Raw genomic sequence first — 14,887 nt, 5'->3', positions numbered from 1 at the left:
AAAACTACGGCAGTTTACTTCACGAAACGGCGCCCAGTCCTCCGCCGCAATATCTCAATTGCAGGTGTGCAGGTGCCCTGGTCCCCGACAACCACCTATCTCGGGGTCCAGATGGACCACAAGTTGCTCTTCCACTGTCATGCGGAGTATGTCACCACCAAGGGGCAAAAGCTAACCAGGGCTTTGTACCCGCTCTTTCGCAGTAGGGATCTTAACCTGCATACCAAGCTCCGCATTTACCGAACAGTTATCCTGCCTGCCCTCACGTATGGATCTGCTGCATGGGCCACGATTAGTGTCACCAGGATGCGGACATTGCAGCGCCTGCAGAACAAGGTGCTCAGGTGGAGCCTGAACGCCCCGCCACTCACGAGAATTGTTACTCTCCACGAGGAAGCAGATATCGTCCCCCTAAAGACGACCATACGCAACAACGCGCGGCGGCTCTATGAGAAAGTGGATGCCTTGCGGGACACTGTCCATGGGTTACGCCACGTTGGGACCACACTTCCACGCCGCTGGCATCGACATCCGGTTCCACTAACCATCCTAGAGGAAACGGATTCCGACCATGGCTAACGATAGGTCTGGCACGCCCACCACGGACGCATCCTTTGGCGGGACTAGCCCCCATTCTACGTCCAATACTTTCCAATCATACCTGCCCATGTTAGGCTAAATTTTTCTGCCTGACTCATGTAGTACTGTCACCGTCAGAGGGTGGTACGGGACTACAAGTCCCACCGCCACACCTCCAAAGTGAATTGCAGTGATGCAGTCACTGCCCTGTGGAAATTTACTGCCTCACCAACACAGTTAGACCGCAATAGAACGGTGATGCTGTAATGTAACATATCACAAAAAAAAAAAAAAAAAAAAAAAAAAAAAAAAAAAAAAACATTTTCAATCCTTCTCCTGTCATCGTTGTTTAGGCAAAGTAAATGGCTTTGTTGAGGGAAAATGCGAAGAATGTATTACACACAGAGTAGCGAAGTAAATCTGATTTCAATATACGTGATAGTAGATAGCTGAATACGGACGCCTGTACCAGTTTCATTGGAGATTCTATGCATTTGAGGTTACTCAATGTATAGACAACCTGCAGCGTGAATTACTTTATATACGAAATCCGACCATTCTTGCTGTAAGCTAAGTCATATTTTGTAGCATTGCACTGCGTATTTGACACGGTTCACTCTCGCCCAACTTCGCTTTCCTGCAGAGATATCTGTGCCCGACTCTATCGGAACAGGAAAATTAACCGGTAACAAAGGGATGTTTGAGGTTCAAACTGAAGTTTTATTTGTATGCAATCTTAACTGCGAACTAAACATGAGTATTTTTACATCCACTGTACGCTTTGCGTTTCATCCCATCTTCGAAAAATTAGCGTTGTGAACTCTTAACAGATAAATCACACAAGCTGAAAACAAACAACAGAAGCTATAGATCACTTTCCTACGAAAACAGTGAAATAAGAAGACTGTAAATTCTTTGATTATTGGCAAAATTTTAAATAATTCATGCAGCAAATCAAAGATAAAAATGAAAGACGACGCGTCTTTATAATGACAAAGACTATCAAGAGTCTTAATTCTTATTGTGCTGTACCACCTAGATTGTATGGCCCCCCCTAACGTCCATAAAGAGGCTGTCCCGTTGAGGCCTATTGTTTCAAATATTGGTGCTGCGACATATGGTGTAGCTAAATATCTTTCTAGTTTGTTGAGCCCACTCGTAGGTAGGTGTGAACACCACATTAAGAACTCTGCATATTTCTTACGTCGATTGCAGGGATTGCGTTTGAAAGACTCTGATATTTTAGTCAGTTTTGATGTGGTTTCTCTTTTCACTCGCGTTCCTCTCTCACTCGTTGCAGCTAATTGAGGTTAAGTTTGGCGTAGAGTTAACAAATTTGTTTCGACATGTGCTGCCTTCCACTTATTTCTTATTCTATGGTCTGTAGCCGCGTTGGTTAGCCGAACGGTATGAGGCGCTGCAGTCATGGACTGTGCGGCTGGTCCCGGCGGAGGTTCGAGTCCTCACTCGGGCATGGGTGTGTGTGTTTGTCCTTAGGATAATTTAAGTTAAGTAATGTGTAAGCTTAGGCACTGATGACCTTAGCAGTTAAGTCCCACAAGATTTCACACACATTTGAACATTTTCTATGGTCAGTACTACGAACAGACCGATGGAGCGTCCGCAGCTCGTGGTCGTGCGGTAGCGTTCTCGCTTTCCACGCCCGGGTTCCCGGGTTCGATTCCCGGCGGGGTCAGGGATTTTCTTTGCCTCGTGATGGCTGGGTGTTGTGTGATGTCCTTAGGTTAGTTAGGTTTAAGTAGTTCTAGGGGACTGATGACCATAGATGTTAAGTGCCATTTTTGACCGATGGAGTTGCAATGGGAAGCCTGTCATCAGCTATTGTGGCCAATTTATTTATGGAGGACTTTGAGGAACATGCATTGGACTCAGCGACCTTGAAACCTGTGTGTTTTTTTCCGATATGTAAACGATACTTTTGTTGTTTGGCCTCATGGTAGTGAGAATTTAAACCGGTTTTTGGAACACCTGAATTCAATCCACACGAATATTCAGTGGTGGAAAAGAATGGATGCCTTCCCTTCCTTGATGTGTTGGTCAGAAGGAAGACCGATGGTACGTTTGGACATTCTGTTTATAGGAAGCCTACTCACACTGACTTGTATCTGCGAGTTGATAGTTGTCACCATCCAGCTCAGCGCAAAGGAGTACTTTGTACCTTGGTTCACAGGGCCCACGTTATCTCAGACCCTGAAAGTTTGGCAGCTGAGCTATCACATGTCGAAGTCACCTTTCGTCAGAATGGTTTGAAAGGGTACAGTACCGCCCGACATTGAAAATAGGTACAACATACTTCATTATTCTTGTCTGAACAACATATTTTTTTCTAATAATAACTCAATTTCAATTAATACAGCGAAGCCGGATACCAGTGTGGGAAAGAAAGACAATTTATTTATTTAATTGATCACATGTGCACTCCCTCAAAATAAATCCCTACATCCAGTTTGGTGAGATCTGTGAAATGAATGAATGTATGGTCGTCTGCTAACCGCAGATAGTGAATGTGAATATATAATCATCTTTGAGACGGTCCTTTGGTCACCTTTGGTGGAACCAAAGAGATGAAATTTACCTGAGCTTTGAGCGCCTGAAATGTGGCTGACCAATACGGTAGCAAGGTGCTCCCCCACTCCGACAGAGGTGCGAGAGGACCTGAAGAACGGCCATGTTTCAGCAATCTGCCGCTGGATCTTGTGCTGTTAAGACCTGTCTCGGGTGTGCTCCGTAAAGACAATAGAGTGGAGACATGGTATGCATGTGGAATATTTAAGAGTAGTTTGAAATAATAATTTCTCTATTTCAGGAACTTTTGTGGGGAGAATTAAATGTCAGGCAGGTAATATTAATGGGATCATAGTAATCTTCGGAAGTGACCAACGGTCACAATGAAACCACGTGTAGCAATAAGTTGAAATACTTCCGTGTGCTTAAGTTAAGCTGAATTACTAGCGTGTGTACAATAAGTTGAAATATTTAAGAAATAGCGTGTGTACCAAAAGTTAAAATATTTAAGAAATGGCGTGTGCAGGACTTGAAATTAGAGACGAGTACTTCCACGTGGTGAGTACTGTGTGAGTCTCAATCTGTGTATGAGACAAAGGATAAAGAGAAGTACTCGTCCATGGTATCAGTTGAGGACTCGCGTTTGTGATGAATATGTTCTTAATATTACTTTGCGTGATATGATTCCGTGTGACGCTAGATTCAAACTCAGAGAGAAGCAAGGTGAGTCAGCCGTCTATCCAGCAACGCCACTTGGCTTGCATTGCACAGGAAGACGTGCATATATCTCCAGAGTTCATAGTAGGAAAGTAGAATTACAAAGTGGGGCAGTGTCGTGTGAAACTGGGATAAATACTAATTGAAGTGGGAAAGCTGAAAGTGATAGTGTTGTGACTATTTATTGTATTGCATTCTATGTTGTAGTGTAGTGTATGTCATGTAATTTGGGTATGTGTGGTTTGCATGGGAGAGTAGCAAGGTAGTTTCAAAAGATTAGTGGGTTATGCTTGTTCTTTCGGTACCGCTCGGTGTGGAGGAAAGTTTCGTGATGATGATTGTGAGGGTCGAAGTGTAAGGTATAATAAAAGATCCACCATCCTATCCAGAAAGTGCACTGTAGCGTTAAATAATTACGAGACCATAAGGTAGAGAATCACCAATGTAAAGCCATGCCCACTGGGCGGAATTTCTCATGTGTTATTGTTGTAGGTTATAGAATTTGTGTGTTTATGTTATAGAATTTATCGGAATAAATAAGATAGTGAAAAGAAAAAGATTGGTGGACTTTTCCTTCGAATTGTATCTTGTCATGATGTCCCGAATTTATAATGTGTGCGCCATTCATATTCAGTGCGGTGGCCACGTGTTGATAAAAGCCGTTAAATAAAAGACAAAAAGAAAATGTGGTATTGCCAGTGCGTAGTGAACAGTCAGAGTTCTGTAAATTACTGATAGTCAGATGTGCGTTTCCGTTGCGTATTATTCATACAGGAGGATAATTTGTAACTTAATTGTGAGTACGAGAGTTCATGTTACTCGATAAATAAGAATGAGTTCACTCGCTTGGCAGACCACTCATCTTGCAGGTCTGACTGCTTGATGCCACAGTATGAGCAAGGCATGTGGGTGCCTCTCAGGTTATAGTGAGAGGCAGATCAAACGTGCGTTGCGCTATCAGCCTTCTGTGCAACGGGTGAGTGACGATAGCAACGAAGTGGCACCTAAGTCTACGGCCTTTTTGCCTTACGCTGGAAGCATTTCTAACAGGATTGGCCGTATTTTGCGGAAATATGATGTGAAATGTGTTTTTCGACCACCTTCCAAGATTAAGGCCCAGTTGGCATCCGTAAAAGATGATTTTGGTTTGCGTAAGGCTGGTGTCTATAGTATTTCTTGCAGTTGTGGCATGTCATATACTGGTCAGACAATCAGGTCAATGGAAGACCGGTTTATTGAACATAAGCGTCACACACGCTTACAACAGCCGAGAAAATCCGCTATTGCAGAACATTGCCTTGAAACCGGTCATCCAATGGAATACAACAACACGAAGATTCTGGCTTGCACGTCCAACTATTGGGATAGTGTCATTAAGGAGGCTGTTGAAATCGAACTATAAAGCAACCTTATAAACAGAGATGGTGGATTTTGTCTAAATGCTGCTTGGAATCCGGCTCTGTCTCTCATCAAAAAACAGAGGGACAGAATTAGGGCTACCTCATCTGTTGATTAATAGTCACTATCAATATTTCTGATGTAGGTTATCTTTGGTTGTGTGTTGATTTTGCGGTTACTTGTTCTGTGTGTGGTATCTTCCTTGTTTATCCTCTGTGAACCGAGGCATTAAATGACCTTGCACATTGCTTCCTCCTTGCAGTTGTGCCTTGAGAATGGCAAGGTGTGCTCCTGCCGAAATATCGGCGGTAGTCGAAAACTCGACGTCACCCGACAGCAAGCCCGTAAATTATTTTAAACTGTAAATTCTTTAATTATTGGCAAAATTTTAAGGAATTCATGCAACAAATCAAAGTTAAAACGAAAGACTACCGTGTCTTTATTAAGACAAATTTGATTATTCGTGTGTGATTTAAAATTACCCTGCCGAAAGAGTTCCACGAAATGATTTCGAAGTAAAATAAATGTTCCAGATAAAGATGGTTTAACTGAGAAATATATTATACAGATCATTGTTATTACTGTATAAGACTAATTGAAATGACCTGAGGTATTAAATATATTTTTGTATTCATCCCAGAAGAGATATAAATGTTCATTTTGTTTAATGAAGAACGTTTGGCTCCTTTTGACATAAGATTAGCTTAGGAAGAAGACTGAGTACGTAGTTCCTGTCATAATCGCCAGTTCATCAGACAACTTACTAATTCATTTTTTTTTAGTTTAAGCACGTTTTAGGTTGATCTCGAAAAAACTGACTGTGACTGATTATTAATAAACGAATGAAAATATACAACTGTCAATTTTTATTTAAAGAGGTACTCCAGCTACGAGGGTAAAATGTTTGTCTTTTGTATTTGTAGAAATCCTACCTAGAACGTAATTTTGGGTCAGACGTTTGATAAAGCTGATTATTGAAAACATCTTAAAACTTTCCAGCTATCCGTGTAGCTTACGTGTGGTGCCAACTTGTAATGTGTGTGCCTAACTGCCTTTTTTTTAAACTAATTAGTGCCTAATTTTATTCTGAGAAACTCAGATTTACATTTACGGTATTTACATGCATTACTGATTCAGCTGGACAGCAAGAAACTCTTTAACGCGCAATCCCCACAACGATAGTAGTTGTGAATCTTTGAGGATGGACTCTAAAAAAAAGACAATTGATTTATTAAAAAAAAGAGGACTGTTAATCTGTATCTTGTGGAAAGAGGACGCGTTGCTAGGCCGTCGCTCAGAACGTATGGTTACATTTAATGAAAATTGATATTTTAGTGATAAAACCGAGTAAAGTATGTGGAAGAGTTGCCAAACATTTATGTATACAAATTTTCTGGAGGTGAAGAATAGATATATCTTGTTTTTGGAAAAGGAGGTGAACTACATTGTCGTCGCCATCTATCAATCGACAGGATTGTAGGTGTTCAAAGTTCACTAAAGTACAGGAAAAGAAATGCATTCTCTATAGTTTTCATTCAATATGTAACAACCTCACATAATTTCGTAACTACAGTAATTGGATTATGTTCTTGTACAATAGTATGGTGCTAAACTCCACTGACCAATTTTGATGCAGCAGGACATGTAGTTTGAAGGAAGATTGTGTGCCAAGCAATCTCCTATTCTCACGAAAAGCAGATTGCCATTTGATCTTATTTACTTACAACACTGGCCCCTTAGGTATGAAAAGCTACGAAAACTTAGGCTCAAAGCTAACCGTAATACAGCCAAGTAAGTAACAGAGTCGTATTTTAAACCTTACAGAACAATAACTTCCTCCAACTTATAATACGTCAACAACTGGTGCAGAAGCTGATCATTCAAGGAGGCACCAACCAAAATTCAGGTACCAGTTACGACTTAAAATAAAAATCTCAATCAAAAATGAATCACTCTCTCCCCCCAAACACATATCTAAATATTCATATTATTAAGATAAAAGTCATTTTATAAGCTCTGGCAATCGCGTCTAAACCAACTTGTGTATACCGCAGACTTCACCCGTACTCTATTCGCAAACGGTGCAGCGTGTGTCGTTAAGACTTCTCTTGGATTTTTCACGTCAGTGTCATTTTGCGTGATATAGTCTAACCGGGTGGAAGTCACAGGTTGCGAAATCCTTTCCTACGCTTAGGCTTCGAGCGTCTTTTATGGAAAGCCATTTATCTCGCAGTTGAAACAAAGACTTGCGGCTGTAAAGTATTCCCAGAGTTATACTGCGCCTATCGTATGTTGGAGGTTGGATCCCTTTAAGAAGCACCCTGCGGTCGGAGCGGTCCGTTATGCTATGTAGCGAGTCGCGTTTCGTGGTCGTGGTTGTGGTCGCTTTCGTTTGTTCTTGGTTTTTCCAGCGTTGATATTTTTGCGGTGAATACGTCGAACAGTATTCGATGCGTATTCGACAGAGCAGCGAGACGGCCAACGGCCTATGAAATACAGGAATGGATATTTGGTGACCTGAAAGTACCGGAAAATGACGTCGACGCCTTTCAACTGGATTTTGTCTTATTCTCGTTATTCGTGAAATTTCTCGACCAAAAGAAATACGAGAAGTATGGCCTGGCACTCGCGGGCGAACATCCGTTCCGCTACTTCGATGGAACAGTCGGAACAGTGCATATAGTGCCATCTGGCTTTGGGATACGGACTGTGCTGGTACTTAACGTACCCCCTGAGTGTCCCAATGAAGTAATCGGCCGTGTCCTGTCGCGGTATGGCAAGGTGCTTAGCATCACGAATGAAAAATGGGGCCGACCGCGGTGGTCTAGCGGTTCTAGGCGCGCAGTCCGGAACCGCGCGACTGCTACGGTCGCAGGTTCGAATCCTGCCTCGGGCATGGATGTGTGTGATGTCCTTAGGTTAGTTAGGTTTAAGTAGTTCTAAGTTCTAGGGGACTGATGACCACAGATGTTAAGTCCCATAGAGCTTTGAACCATTTGAAAAATGGGGCAGTGCCTACCGTTTCCAGGGCAACAGCGGAGTCCGTAGTGTTCGTATGGATCTCAGCCAGCACATACCGTCATACTTAAATATTGCCAGTACAAGGGCACTGGTTACCTATATAGGGCAACCACAGACATGCTCCCTCTGTCAATCTACGGAGCATCTACGAGTGGAATGCCCGCGCAGGCGCCCTGTGCAACTGCCGCGGAAACGCACTGAAGGTGACAACTTTGTGCCTCTTCTCAGCGAGATAGTGGCGGGTGCTGCCCACCGAACCGCTGAGAGAACTGACGAATCGACCCCGGGTCCGTCAGGAGAGGTGAAACCGGTACCTAGTGCATCTGTTGACAGCCCTATTGAGATTGTCCCGGACCAGACGCCCGTAGTGGCAGTACCGCCGGCGGCGACTAGTGCGCCTGCTGTGGCCAGTGATGTTGTCACTGTAGAACAGCTGGAGGTAGTTCATCCTACCCCACCCCCACCGGTAGATGACGCTAACAAGGGGAGGCCGCCAATTGTAAAATTCAGATTCGATTCATACTGCGCATAATAAAAGCTCATGGCCAGAGGTATAATGTGGCAAAGCACCAAGATGCACTTCTCAGCCGTTGTCGAGAAAATCGACAGTTAAAAGAAACCGTTGCGGTGAAATACTCTCTACGATTACTAATTTTCTACAGCGGCGTGGTGCAACGGTGAGTGGTCGGATTCGTAATCCAAAGGTCGCCGGATCGATTCTCGCGCCATGCTACTTTTTTTAAGTATTTGTTTTTTGTAATTCAAATATATATATATATATATATATATATATATATATATATATATATATATATATATATATATATACTGGTGACTTCGAACATCATTATGTTTTCCGCAAACAAAGTTGTATTTCACAAATGTTATTAATTATCTTCGTAATGTTAACCACGTATAGTTAACGGAAGACGTAGAAACGATGTTCCGAAACGAATACGTATAGCGTAAGTCAAACGTTCGAATTAGAATAGAGACCCCACGAACACAAACTTGCTATGGCAGGTATGAAATATAAACTCCGTTAATCGCTCGTTACACTTGAAGGACAGATGTTGAATGGGCGGAAACGAGCCGCCGCATAACTAGCGTAGTTGCCTGCTAACTTCGAAAGAAGGTAGATGCGGTCCCTAGCGCAACTTATAACATCGTCGAAAATCAGTGCGGACGGGAGAGCTTTGGTACACCCTGTTAAACAAACGGAAAAATGGAGGCGGTACAATTGGAGAGCGATCCGCCTTCACCAACATGCATAAGAAATTCATTAATAGTTTATATATATAAATTACAAAAAAATTGCACGGCGCGAGATTCTAACCGGCGATCTTCGAATTACGAACCCGAGCGCTTACCGCTGCGCCATGGCGCTGTAGAAAATTATTAATCGTAGAGAGTATTTCACCGTAACGGTTTCTTTTAACTGTCGATTTTCTCGACAACGGCTGAGAAGTGCATCTTGGTGATTTGCCACATTACACCTCTGGCCATGAGCTTTTATTATGCGCAGTATGAATCGAATCTGAATTTCACAATTGGCGGCCTCCCCTTGTAAGTCCCCCCGGAGTCGTCATAGGCGCAAGAAGGCGAGCCAAGAACAGCAAGCGGAGGAGGAGGGCGTCATACGTCAGCAGTGAGGCTGAACCTCAGGCGTCATCAGTGACCCGCTCTGTTTCTGCTGACCGCTCGGGCGGTATGCGGAAAACTGCTCGCCAATTAGAGGCGCTTATTAGTTCATCACGAGATCGGGGAGTAATCCCCGCAAAACGTAAAAATGAACAGGGTAGCGAACGGCCGCTGCAGCGCACTCGCACCCTCTCACATACCGCTGCGACTGATCCGTCTGCGCCGCCTGGTTCGGACTATCCCGCCGATGGGGGAGGACTGAACTGGGCTGACGACGAAGACGACGAAATGCGTGATTGAGTGGGCTCGTTCCCACATGAGCTGCCTGGTATTTGTCTTTAACATCCGGGAGGATGTAGCAGGGTTACAGTTTCGATATTTACACACCTGCTTACATACGACCATGACCTTATCTGACGTTACTTTCTCTGTGTTGCTTTCTCATGACCGTCAGCCGGGAGACCTCTCCCTTTTAACAGTAAATATCAACTCTATCTCCAACCCAGTAAAACTACGCTCTCTGAAGGACTTTCCGCGCCTTGGTGCATTTGATGTGGTTTTTCTCCAGGAGGTTTGTGCCCCCTCTCTCTCTGACCTGGTTGGTTATGAGGCACTATATTAACATCGACCCTGACGCCAGGCGGGGCACTGCTTTACTATACAGATCAGAGTTAACTCCATCCAATGTTACAAAACTACCCAATGGTCGCGTTCTTGCGTGTATCATTCGCGATGTACTTTTTATTAACGTCTATGCTCCATCAGGAGCTAATCACAGGCATGACAGAACAACACTTTTTACGTCAGACATCACCCCTTTCTTGACAGCTCGTCGTCTTATCGTGTTTGGCGGAGATTTTAACTGTGTGGTAGCCGATGCTGATCAGGTCCCAACGCCTATGCGGTGTGAAGCGCTCGCTTCACTCCTCCAGGCGGCTGACCTTAATGATACGTGGCGCCACTTTCATCCCGCCTACACACAATTTACTCACATCTACGCCACTGGAGCAAGCCGTATTGACCGTGTTTATGTCTCTGCTGATTTGCTTCCTGCCCTTTGTGCCGTCCAAGTCATTCCCGTGGCCTTTAGTGACCACTGTGCGTACTCTTGATCCTTGCATATCGCGGGCCCAACCCCGGTTCCTCGGGGCACCTATTGGAAGATGAATACACTTCATCTCCCAACGCCCGAACTTCGCACTCTTGTCACGAAAACATGGCGGGATGCTACTGCATCGAAGTACCCTACCAGTGTAGTTTGGTGGCTCCGCTGTGCGAAGCCGCGATTGCGACGTGTTATCCAGCAACATAGTCGCGAAGTCGCACACTGGAAGCGTAGCACATTAGACTTCTATCAACAATGTCTGAACGATGCACTAACCCTTCCTGCTGACAGGTATGACCAGCTACGCATGCGCCTCAACAAAATTAAAGCGACAATCCTTCGCTTCTCTCGGGAGAAGGCCGAGGGGATGGTGGTGCGGTGCCGCTCCACATCCCTGATTGAGGGCGAGAGGCCATCCATCTATCACCTTGCCTCTGAAAGGAATCATGCAAAGAAGAACACCATTCTACGCCTTAAAACAGACGATGGTACGCGCCTCACAGACCATCGTGAAGTTCTCAAACACCTAACGGACCATTATACGCACCTCTTCCAGGACGTTGCCGTAGACGTCGCCGCCCAACGAGCACTCATCGGTGGGGTCCCAACTTCATTGGATCATCGAGACCGCGACTGTTTAACCGAGCCACTCACACTCGCTGACCTCACATCTGTCCTCCGTGTCTGTCCGGGACAAAAATCATCTGCCCCCGACGGTCTCCCTTATGAATTCTACCAACAATTCTGGGACCTGTTAGGAGACCGCTTCTGCAAAATGTGCGACGAGATTTTTGCTGGTTGTGAACTACCCGCCGAATTTCTAGCTGGACGTATTGCCCTTATTCCAAAGGTCACAGGTCACTGTCGAGCCAAAGACCTGCGTCCTATCACCGTTCTTAACGCTGATTATAAGTTGGTGGCACGAAGCGTGGCCTCTCGTGTTAAACAGGTAATGAATAATGTTAGAAAAAGTTATTAGAGAGTGGAGGAAGAAAACGACTGAAGAAGGAATACAAAAAATCAGATTAGGAAGAATAAAGGATGGATTAGAAGTAGATTGCCTCGCTTTTGCTGATGACTTAGCGATTCTGGCAGGAAGTTTGGAAGAAGCAGTCAAACAGATCAATATTCTGAATGAAACAGCAGAAAAAGCAGGACTGAAAATCTCCTTTGAAAAGACAGAGTACCTAACCAACGTAAAAGAGGCACCGAACAATATGATTAGAAAGTATGGCCAGATAAAGAAGGTTTCTAATTTCAAATATTTAGGGGAAATCATCCAGCCCAATGCTTCAGATAAAGAAGGAAATAAAACAAGAACAAGAAAAATGGAAATGGCATTCCAGCTAACAAAGAATGTGTACAACAAGAAGTCAGTATCAATTAACGCAAAAATAAGGCACTACAACACTGTGATTAAGCCAGAGTGTCTGTATGCATCTGAATGTTTAGCAATGAACACTAACAAGGAAATGGAAGCTATAGCAAAAAAGGAGCGAAAAATCATTAGAAGAGTACTTGGGCCGAGGTTTGAGAATGGGACTTGGAAGCTTAGAAGTAATAGAGAAGTGTATGACAAAATTGAGAAAGTGGGAGATACTATGAGGAAGAGAAGAGTAAGCTTTTACGCCCATTTGAAAAGAATGAATGATGAAAGGCTGACAAAGAAAATATTCATGTTTTTTGACAAGAACCCCAGAACCCAAATTACCTGGTTCAAAGAAGTCAAAGCAGACTTAGAGGAGATGGGTATAGGAGAAGATGATATAACCAACAGAGACTTAATGAGAGACAAAATTCAACATTTTGAAGGATTTGAAGTGAAGAAGAGAAGAACTGGAGGAACAGTGTGGACGGAAGACCGAAGGGAGCAGCACAGAGAGAGGATGAAGACACATTGGCAGAAGAGAAAAGAGGAGGAGCGCAATAGGAGAAATGTACATTGAAAAATAGTTGTTTAACGCGGTCCCTAGACGGCCAAAATCGGAATAAAAAAAAGGTACTTTGCCCCACTCAATCATATGGCGTTTCGAATCGAACCATCTTCACCGTCGCTTCTATATACCGTGGTGCTGTCTTACTCACCGCCGACACTCGAACCCCGGCTGCAATTCTTTCCCTAGATTTCGCCGGTACCTTTGACAGGGTCTCCCACCCTTACCTGCTGGCCGTTATGTCGCGGATGGGTTTTGGGGTGCGCTTCATAAGAATCATCCGGCACTTCTTGGATGGAGCAAATTCCACAATCGTTGTGAACGGCTACCGATCAGGACCAACTCCCATCAGACGATCAGTTCGACAAAGGTGTCCCTTGTCAATGTATTTGTTCGCTTTAGCGCTGGACCCCATGCTGCGTGACATCGGACGGATGCTCGATGGTGTCGCTCTCCCAGGCGTCACCTTTCTCAGTGCTGCATACGCGGATGATGTCGGTGTGTTCGTCGCAAACGCTAGGGACATCGATTCAGTTCGTCGAGTTCTCAACGTTTATGAACGAGCATCCGGTGCCATGTTAAAATCCAACAAAACGGTGCTGATCCCGCTAGGACCACGATCATTGACCATCGAACGCCCATGGTACCGAGTTGTGGGGGAACAACGTATCTTGGGCCTCGAGGTGACTGCCTGTCCGCAGCGCATGTTAACACTCACGTGGAGGCGGCTTCTCACGCGTATCAGAGGACTTTGCGTGAGTCACGCTGATCGACGACTCGACCTCCATCAACGAATCCAACTAATTAATACTTACATCCTATCACGGGCATGGTATGTAGCACAACTCCTTACGCTACCGAAACAAACCGGCAGAGCCATCTCACAAACAGTATATTGCCTCTTGTGGCGGCATGCACTGTTCAAAGTTGATGCACAGACTTGTACACTGCCAAAGGTCGATGTTGGCCTTGAAATCATCGACTTTCCCCGCAAATGTGCGGCCCTCCTGGTTCACCGTATCGCCACTTTGCGTGAAACTGACCCGGGTGGGACAACAGCGGTTCTTTTCGACCCTTATCGCCCAAAATCGGCGCGTGCACCAGTATGTTTGACACATATTCCGTTCCGGATGACGACAGTTAAGGATTATTACCTCAATCAAAGTTACGTCCTAACAGTAGCCACCGACAAGGCACGCACGTCGAAGCGCCTTTACCAGGCACTTCGAGGCCAGCCCACACCACATAAATTAGAGGACAGACGACCGTCGGTCATCTGGAACCAAGCTTGGGCTAATATCAACAACCGAGCCCATACCACGGAAGTTTCAGCGGTATGGTATCGTGTCGTAAACAATTTAATACCCACTAATCATCGCCTGGCGGCCATCCGCCTACGGCCCTCGGCTGATTGCGGCCGATGTGGTGACGTAGACACCAGACAGCATCGTCTCCTACGCCGTCACGTCACAGAAGTGTGGGACCTTGCACGTGTGCTATTAGCGCTGATCGGTGGGACGACACCAGACAATGTGTCAATCGACTGGTTCCTTACCCCTGATATTCAGACCAACCCCCGACCACGACGTAACGCAATGGTGTGCCTCTTGGGCCACACCATTTTCACGGTCTATGACCTTTCCCTCACCGATGCTGTCTCTTTCATGGACTACCTGTGGAGCCAGCATCGCCTGGCGGAATCTGACCGGAAATATACCACTACCTTTGCAAGATTTCTGAAAGTTGCAATGGTTCATGGTTATCAAAAGGTGTTCCGGGTTGACTAAGGCACCTCGTCCAGGAATTGCCTGAGTTTACCCCTGGATCCTTGTCACTCGGACTTTCAAACTACCCTTGACTTGCCTATACCCAAGATTTGACATGGCAATTGGTAACATGGGAATTGTGTGAACCTTGTATGGAAAATTATTGGGAAATTAGAAAACACGTAATCGATCTTAGAGGA

This window comes from Schistocerca americana, chromosome 10 (assembly GCF_021461395.2).
Source record: "Schistocerca americana isolate TAMUIC-IGC-003095 chromosome 10, iqSchAmer2.1, whole genome shotgun sequence".
In the NCBI taxonomy this organism is placed as follows: Eukaryota; Metazoa; Arthropoda; class Insecta; order Orthoptera; family Acrididae; genus Schistocerca; species Schistocerca americana.
Note: the sequence above shows the minus strand (reverse complement) of the source record.